This window comes from Trachypithecus francoisi, unplaced genomic scaffold (assembly GCF_009764315.1).
Source record: "Trachypithecus francoisi isolate TF-2019V2 unplaced genomic scaffold, Tfra_2.0 Lachesis_group4, whole genome shotgun sequence".
Lineage (NCBI taxonomy): Eukaryota > Metazoa > Chordata > Mammalia > Primates > Cercopithecidae > Trachypithecus > Trachypithecus francoisi.
In genome coordinates, this window is record NW_022681469.1 from 44,266,788 (window position 1) to 44,277,051 (window position 10,264).

Here is a 10,264-nt window from a genome sequence, read left to right on the forward strand (position 1 = left end):
CTCACCTTCCACGATGTAATTATGCAGAAAGAAGGATCTTGTCAGATGTTGGCACCTTGATATTGGACTTTCCAGCCTCTAGAACTGTGAGTCAATAAATTTCTGTTTATTATAAATTACTGAGTCTTGGTTATTCTGTTATAGTGGCACAAAATGAACTAAGACATGGAATATATAATACATTTCCTTATTTTCTTCGTTTTCTTCTTCTACTTTCCATATTAAGTTTTATTAATTTTAAAATGCTAATTTAAAATTTATTTGTGATGAGTAAGATAGAGACATAATTTAGAAAGCTAGAGACATCATTTTATTATATGTTATTACTACAAAAACATAGAACATGAAATAAACCATGTATTTTAACTACAACTATATTACTAGTCCATTAAACTGTAATAATACTTTCCTCATTTTGTATTGATTTACATCAGTAAAATACTTTAGGATTTCAAAGACATAATGTATGATTTTATCATTTTTCCCAGAGACCACAAAACCCATATCTAAAATTTGCACAGACACAACCATATTAACTTTGATGCCAATCCCCAGAAACATATACTCAATACTTCCTCATGAGAAATGAGTAATAAGAAAAATGCATATACAACACATACATAGATATTTTCACATAAAGAGTATGCTATTAAAATAAAAGGCTATGAAAAGTTTCAGTGAAACAGAAATTCACTGAAACTCTTTTAGTAAAGAAAGTAGTCATTGTATTGGCAATATATGTTGGTTTGACTCTTTTGGAAATAAATTTGATCGTATATAAAATAACCCCTAAAATGTACATCTGTACTCTACTTCTAGGCCTGAGAAAGTAACATAATTCTGTTTTATTTTCTCATAATAAAAAAAAAGAATTTTGAAAAAATACGTATAAAACATGTATTTCAGACAAGCAGACAATGAAGGACCAAGATTCCTGGAAAAGGATATAAATGGATGAAGTCTATGATCATCCCAGCTTTCTATCTAGAGGTAATTTTCAGATCCCTTTGCAAAGAAAGGCAAGCCAATCAAAGTTCAGTGCTTTCTCTGAATTAAGAAAAGAGACTGGATTTAAGGAAGAGTAAGATAACTAGAAATGGTGGAACATTGTACCATATTGGATAGAGGTATGCAGACATAGAGGAATCTGAAAATGGATCCCATTGAGTCTTTGTCTGAATATCAATCTGTACATACAATGTGTGAAATTTGACAAGGCCAAGCAAAATACAAAATCGGGGGAAGAACAATTTCTGGGGAGCTGGAAACCAAACAATTCCTAGAGGAAGTCAAACAAATCCCACACAAAGGAATGATTTGAGTTCTAACAAGCCAGAATGAAAGCTGGAGCATTTAGTAGAAATTCAAGAATCTAAGCGAACTATAGTGAAAATATAACTCTGTATCTATCCTTAGAAGGCTTTAAAGTAAACTTGAAAGAATCAAATTAATCTGCAAGCAGGTTAGTGTCCACTCAGAACAAAGACATTCCTTTTAAAATAAATGCAATAAAACCAGGCATCCTTCATTATAAAATACACAATGTACAACATCTAGTTAAAAAATAAGCTATATGTAAAGAAGCAAAATAAATTATCCCAATAAGGAGTAAATTCAATCACTAAAAACAGAACCAGAAAAGACTGAGATGATGGATTTGAAGAAAAGGACATTAGATGCTTTATGATAATGTACTCAATATGCCCAAATATTTAAGGCAAACTTGAATGTGATGAGGAGGAAAATGTAAAATGCAAAAGAAGGAAACAAATTGAAGTCCTAGAGGTAATAAAATAAAATATCATAACTGAATTTTTTGCTGGATACAATTCAGAACAGAATAGACACTACAGAAAAGCTCAGTGAACTTGACAGCTTGCCAAGGAAAACAGCAAAAATGAACCATCAAGAGAAATTATGCTAGAAAAATTATACAGTTTTAGTGATCTGTGGGATAAAGCCAAGTAGACTAACTTATGCATACTGGGAGTCCCAGGAAGCTCAGGGGAAGAAGAAAGATCAAGAAAAATATTATATTGAATATAGACTGAAAATTTTCCAAATTTGATTATAATAATAAGCACATAAGTCCAAGAAACTCAGTGAATCTCAAGAAGAATGAGAGCAAAAAAATTACATCGAGGACTATCATAATCAAAGTACTTAAAAAATAGAAAAGAGAAAATCTTTAAAACTGTCAGAGAAAGACACATTACATACACAATGAAATACAGATAAGAATTACAACAGATTTCTTGGCACAAACTATAAACACATAATTCAATGAAATAACGTCTTTAAAATTTCAAAAAGAAAAGCTATCAACCTAGAATTCTAAATAAAATGAAAATATATCTCAAAAGTAAAGGTTGAATAAGGATTTTTTCAGACAAATAAAGGCAGAGAGATTTCATCACCATCAGATCTGTACTCCAAAAAATACAAATGAAAGTTCTTAAAGTAGAAAGAAAATGATACTCTATAAAAACCTGGATTTATACAAAGAGATGGAGAGCATCAGAGAGAGGAAGTATATAGATAAATATAAGAATTACTTCTCTTATTTTAAATTTCTGCTTTAGGAAAAAATAATGACAATATATTTTGTGGTTTATGAAACAGGTAGAAATAAATGTATAAAGTAAAACAATAGCAGTAAATAGAAGGAAAACAATAACACGAAGGACGGAAGCAGAGTAATGAAAGTATACTGTTTTGACTTTCTTACATTATAAATAAAGATATATAATTCAAAGAAAGGCTATGATACACCCAAGATGCATTTTTGTCTATTCCAAAGCAATTAATCAAAAAATAATACAAAAAATTATAGCTAATACGTCAATAGAGAAAATATTTTAAACTATATACAATTAATCCAAAATGAAGTAGAAAAAGAAATGATGAAAAAAACATAGAACTAATAGGAAAAGATAGCAAGATAACAGATTTGAACTCAGTAATAGTTGATTATATTGAATGTAAATGGCTTACATGCCTTATCTATAAGGTAGAGACTGTCAGTTTGGATAAATATTTAAAAACTTACTACGAGCTCTTTACAAGAAAATCACTTGAAGCATAAAGCAAAGACAGGTAAATGTAAAGAGTAGAAAAGAATATGCCATCAAATACTAATAAGAAAGTTGCTGTGTTTTTATTAACACTTCATATCAGAAAATATAGAATTCATAATAAATTTTTAAAATTCCGAGGACAAAAATGGATATTTCACAGTGATAAGATCTATGTATCAAGAAAACAAAAATTCTTTATTTGTATGTCCCTAACAATATGGATTTAAATATATGAAGTGAAACAAACAACTGACAGAAGATTTTAATACTCCTCTTTCAGTAATTGACAGAATAATCAGATAAAAATCAGCAAGGCTATAAAAGACTTTAACTTCTCTCAACAAAACTGATCTTACTGACATTAAAATACCACTACACCTGAAAACAACATGTTACACACATTTTTCAAGTATATATGGAACATTCACCAAGATAATCAAAATGATGAGCTACAAAATATACCTCAATAACTTTTAAAAGATAACAATAATATGAAATTTTTTTCTGTTCTTACTTTTGTGAATTTTAACCACTAAATGAGTATTACATTTTGTCAAATATTTCTTCATTCATTGATGTAATCACATCATTTTCTCTTTATTCTACAAATGAGGTACATTAAATTATTTGATTATTTAATTTTCACACAATTCTAAATTTCTGAAGTAAACTGTGCTTGGTCTTGATTATGTTAATACATACACACACACGCACACACACACCAAACACACGTTTGCTTTTGTTAAATCTATTGTTTTCATCTCTATGGTTTATTTCCTTCTAATTTCTTTAGACTAATTTGCTATACATTTCTAATTTCTTGAGATGAAAGTTTAAATCTTTGATTTGCAGTCTTTCATCTATTACATGCATTTAAGGATAAAATTTTTCTGTTGACATAGTTTTATCTCTATACCACAGTTTTTGTAAGTAATATTTTATTTTTGTTCACTTGACACTAACTTCTGTTTGAGTCCTTCTTTGAAACTTAGGTTGTTTAGATATGCGTTTTGTGATTTGTGTTTATATGACAATTTTGTAGTTATCTCTTGTTATTGATTTCAAGCTTAATTCCACTGTAATTGCAGAATACACTTGTTATACTAATGCTTTGAAATTTGTTGAGCCGGGCGCGGTGGCTCAAGCCTGTAATCCCAGCACTTTGGGAGGCCGAGGCGGGCGGATCTCGAGGTCAGGAGATCGAGACCATCCTGGCTAACATGGTGAAACCCCGTCTCTACTAAAAAAATACAAAAAACTAGCCGGGTGAGGTGGCGGGCGCCTGTAGTCCCAGCTACTCGGGAGGCTGAGGCAGGAGAATGGCGTAAACCCAGGAGACGGAGCTTGCAGTGAGCTGAGATTTGGCCACTGCACTCCAGCCTGGGCGACAGAGCGAGACTCCATCTCAAAAAAAAAAAAAAAAAAAAAAAAAGAAATTTGTTGAAACTTGCTTTATGGCCTAGCATATAATCAGTTTCAATGAAAATCCATGTGCATTTAAAAATGTCTATTCTGAAGCTGTTGATTACAGTATTCTATTAATATATGTGTCATTTAGCTTGGGGGGGGTTAAAAGTCACCTTAAGTCTATCTTACCTATGTTACTGTTTTACTTTATTTTGACCAACATGTTCTATCTGCTACTGCTAGATAGTGTAGTATAATAAAATCTTACTTTATATTACCCTCAGCAACCTAACGCAAGAACAGAAAACCAAACACCGCATATTCTCACTTGTAAGTGGGGACTGAACAATGAGAACACATGGACACGGGGAGGGGAACAACACACACTGGAGCCTGTCATTGGGGTGGAGGCAGCGGGAGGGACAGCATCAGAGAAAATAGTTAATGCATACTAGACTTAATACCTAGGTGATGGGTTGATAGGTGCAGCAAGCCACCATGGCACGTTTGTCTATCTAACAAACCTGCGCGTGCTGCACAGGTACCACAAAACCTAAAATAAAAAATTAAAATTAAAAAATTATGAATTTGTTTACCTTACCTTCATTTCTCTAAAATTTTATTCTATTAAAAAATTGAATGTTTTTGGAATTGGAATTGTTATATATTCCTATAGAATTGGAATTGTTAAATATTTCTCATCAAAAAGTGTCTATTAATCCATGGAATTCTTAAAATTCTATTGACTAGTATGATATATAATGTACATCATTTTAATTTCAACATTTATGTGTCATATTTCTATTTGATTTCTTCTTTGAAATTAGGTAGTTTAGATGTGTGTTTTGTGATTTGTGTTTATGTGCCTCTTGTAGTCTATGGTTGTGTTTCTTTTGAATTTTGATGTAATTTGTAGATCTTTTCATTGAACCACTTAGCTATATTATATTTAATTACTCATATTTCCTATAAATCTGTAGTCTTATTATTGTCTCATTTCTTCCACCTGTTCATTCTCTCTCTCCCTTTCTCTTCTTTACTTTTGAATTGACAATTTGATACAGTATTTTTATTGCTTAATTTTTACCTTCTATTAAGTTGGTAGCTATATGTTCTTTTATTTTTCTTTTAGTTCTTACCCCAGAATTTATAATGCACATTTTTTATTAAGCAAAGGCAAAAATAAGTCAGTTCTTTCACGTCTTCCCAGACAAAATAAGGGCCTGAGAATATTCCTTTTTACACACTCTTGATTTCTATATTCTTGACATGAGTTTTAATTCCTCATATATTTGAAATCCCATAAAGCACTATTTTTGTTTTATATTATTAGAATTCATTTATATTTATATACATACCTTTGTTTTTTGCTATTCTTTTCCAGTTTTTTGTAGCTTCCATCTGAGGCTCTTCCACCTAAACATCACCCACTAGCATTTTATTTAGTATAGGCTTAATGGTGATAACATGTCTCATTTTTTTGTTCATCAGTGTTTATTTTGATATATATTTAATGTAAGAAAAATGACTATTATATTGCGTGAAATTGGATACTCTTATAAACATATCTATGCCTACTATTTATCTAAAAGGACATTGGATATGATGCATTTTGAGCTTTTTACCTCTGCAACTTTCAGTACTTAATTCTTTAAGACCCATGTATAAGTTTAAGGGAATTATCTAAGAAATGATAAAACGGTGGTTGAGTATAGAAAAACAATTATCTTTAGTAAATAATTTATAGGCCTAATGCAGAATTAGACAATATCTGACAGTCTAGTAAAGTAATAATTCATCCACATGCTTGTAGATTAAAATTGTGCTTCTTGTCAACAGTTGGCCATCTAGAATTTGGTTTTGGAGTACTGTGCAAGATAATGCTGGAAGAGAATAGAAAAGCAAGCTCCTACAATAGCACCATAGTATGTGTAGTATAGAATCATTGAGGTTGCCACTCCTACGCCCTCTAAGTCAAACACAGATATTAATGATCAAATTGCAAGCCTGGCATGAGTTCCTCAGTATAAACTGATTAAAACAAGCATGATACATATATCAATTAATACATAATTACATCTTTTCTGTCTTCGCCTCATACTCTAATTCCTGAAAAAGTATTACATTTTGTATATTTGATGTTCTTTGTGCATCTGGTAAAATTTAGCTATGAATCCATCTGGGATTTTTTTGGTTGGTAGGTTTTTAAATTACCAATTCAGTTTCAGAGTTCAATATTGGTCTATTTAGGGTTTCAATCTCTTCCACATTTAATCTTGGGAGATTATGTATTTTCAGGATTTATCCATTTCCTCTAGGTTTTCTAATTGATGTAAACAGAGCTGTTCATAGTATTCTCTGATAATCTTTTTTTCTGTGGGTTTGGCTGTAATGTCATCTGTCATTTTTTATTGTACTTATTTGGGTCTTATTTTTTTCTTTGTTAATCTAGCTGGTGGTCATCCATTTTGTTTATTTTTACAAAGAACAAATTCTTGGTTTCATTGATCTTTATATGGATTTTTACATCTAAATTTCATTTAGTTCTTCTCTAATTTCTTTTCTTCCGGTAGCTTTGGGGTTGGTTTGTTGTTTTCTTCCTAGTTCCTTTAAGTGCAAAGTTAGATTGTTAATTTGAGATCTTTCTAACTTCTTGATGAAGGCATTAGTTCTATAAACTTTCCTGTTAACATTGCTTTATTGCATCATGGAGATTTTGGTAAGTTGTGTTCCTATTTTCATTAATTTCAAATAATTTAATTTCTACCTTAATTTCACTGTTCTCTTAGTAGTCATTCAGGAGCAAGTTGTTTAATTTCCACAAATTTGTGTAGTTTCAGGAGAGGTTCTTGATATTGATTTCTATTTCACTGTGATCTGAGAGTGTGCTTGATATAATTTCAATTTTTAAAATTTATTGACACTTGCTTTATGATTAAGCATGTGATTGAGCTTAGAATGTGTTCCATGTGCAGATGAGAAAAATACATGTTCTGTGGTTGCTGGATAGAGTGCTCTGTAGATGCCTATTAGGTTTAAGAGTCTAGTTTAACTTGTTAGTTTTCTGTCTCAACGATCTAACACTGTCAGTGGGGTGTCGAAGTCTTTCACTATTATGTAATTGTCTAAGTCTTTTTGCAAGACAAGAAGAACTTGTTTTATGACTCTAGGTGCTCCAATGTTGAGTGCATATATGTCTAGGATAATTAAGTCTTCTTGTTAAATTGTAACCTTTATCATCATGTAATATTCTTCTTTGTCCTCCGTAATTTTTATTGGTTTAAAATCTGTTTTAGCTTATATAAGAATAGTGACTCCTGTTCTTTTTTGTTTTCTATTTGCATGGTAGATCCTATTCCATCTCTTACTTTGAGCCTGTGGGTGTCATTACAAGTGAGATGGGTCTCAAAGACATGCAGATGGTTGGGTCTTACCTTTTTATCCAGCTTGCTACTCTCTGCCTTTTAGGTGGGGGCATTTAGCCTATTTACATTCAGAGTTGGTATTGATATGTGAGATTTTAATCCCATCATTGTGTTGTTAACTGGTTGTTACATAGACTTGATTGTGTGATTGCTTTATAGTGCCCATGGGCTATGTGATTATGTTTTTGTGGTATCAGGTATTGTTCTTTTGGTTTCATAATCTGCACTTCCTGAAGGATCTATTGTAAGGATGGTCTAGTTGAAATGAATTCTCCGTGCTTGCTTGTCTAAGAAGTTTTTTTCTCCCTCAGATATGAAGCTTAGTTTGGCAGGATATGATATTCCTGACTGGATTTTTTTTTTTTTTTTTTTTTTTGAATGCTGAAAATGGGCCCAGTCTTTTCTGGCTTGTAAGGTTTCTGTTGAGGGATCTGCTGTTAACCTAATGGGATTCTTTCTGTACATGACATGACTCTTTTCTCTAGCTGCATTTAAATTTTTATTTGTTGCACTGACCTTGGTGAATCTGATAATTATGTGCCTTAGGGAAAGCCATCTTGTAGAGCATTTAGCCAGGATTCTCTGTATTTCTTGGATTTGCCTGTCATTCTTTCTAGCAAGATCAAGGAAAACTTTTAAACTACATCCAAGTTGTTTATTGTCTGAGGAATGCCAATGAGTCACAGGTTTGGTCTCTTAACATAATCTAATATTTCTCAGGGGTTTTGTTCATTTAAAAAATTTTTAATCTTTATTTTTGTCTGACTTGATTTGAAGAACTGGTCTTTGAGCTCAGAGATTGATTTCCTCACTTAGCTTTATTTCTTGATGTTTTCAGAGGACCAAGCCTCTGTGCATTTTTATTTACAGCTGAATTTTTGCCCTTGAGTTTTCAGGAGAAGCTTGATTCATGGACAATAGGAAAAATAGCTCTTTCTCTGAGAGAAGCACGAGGCAAAACAGAGTGGATGCAGAATCACAGACTGAGAGAGTGGAAAAACTACAGAAATAAGAGACACAATGTTTCTGCTAACATTGAGGACATGGTATATACCCTGTCCCACCACCTTCAATAGATTACTTTAGTATTTTTAGAATAATGAAGTTCAACCCACCCTTCATAATAATACGATTACCTTAACTTGTAGAGGAGCTATAGTTTAAGAATTGAGAGCATGGACTCTGAATGCAGAAACTGCTGCCCATGTGACTAAGGCAGTTACTTAGTCTTTTTGTGTCTCAGTCTCTTTAGAGGAAGGAATAACTATTTGACAGGGTTGTTGTGAGGTTTAAGTGCTTTAATAGATATGAGTGATAAAACTGCCCAACAGTCAGTACAAATTTGAGACACTAAGGATTTGATTCCAGATCACTGCAATAAAGCAAATATTGCATATTGCAATAAAGGTAGTCACATGAAATTTTGGTTTCCCAGTGCATATAAAAGTACTGTGCTGTAGTCTAATAAGTATGCAATAGCATTATATCTAAAAAACAATATACATACCTTACTTTAAAAATATTTTATTGCTAAAAAATGATAACAATCATCTGAGCCTTTGGTGAGTCATAACCTTTTAGTTGGTGGAAGGTCAAGCCTGGATGTTGATGGTTGCTGACTGGTCATGGTAGTAGTTGCTAAAGATTGGGGTGGGTGTGGCAATTTCTTTTTTTTTTTTTTTTTTTTTTTTTGAGACGGAGTCTCGCTCTGCCGCCCAGGCTGGAGTGCAGTGGCCGGTCTCAGCTCACTGCAAGCTCCGCCTCCTGGGTTTACGCCATTCTCCTGCCTCAGCCTCCCAAGCAGCTGGGACTACAGGCGCCCGCCATGTCGCCCGGCTAGTTTTTTGTATTTTTTTTTTTTTAGTAGAGGCGGGGTTTCACCGTGTTAGCCAGGATGGTCTCGATCTCCTGACCTCGTGATCCGCCCATCTCGGCCTCCCAAAGTGCTGGGATTACTTAAATTAACATAACAATGAAATTTTTTGCATTTGTTGACTTTTTGTTTCATGAAAGACATCTCTATGGAATGAAATGCTGTTTGGCAGCATTTTACCCACAGTAGAATTTCTTTCAAAATAGGAGCCAATCTTCTCAAACCCTGTTGCTGCTTTATCAATTAAGTTTATGTAATACTCTAAATCCTTTGTTGTCATTTTAACAATGTTCACAGTATCTTCACCAGGTATAGATTCCATCTAAAGAAACCACCCTTTACTCATCTATAAGAAGCAATTTCTCATATATTAAAGTTTTATCATGAGATTGCAGCAATCCAGTCACATTTTCAGGCCCTACTTTGCATTCTAGTTATCTTGCTATTTGTACCACATCTGTAACTACAGAAGTCTAGAACCC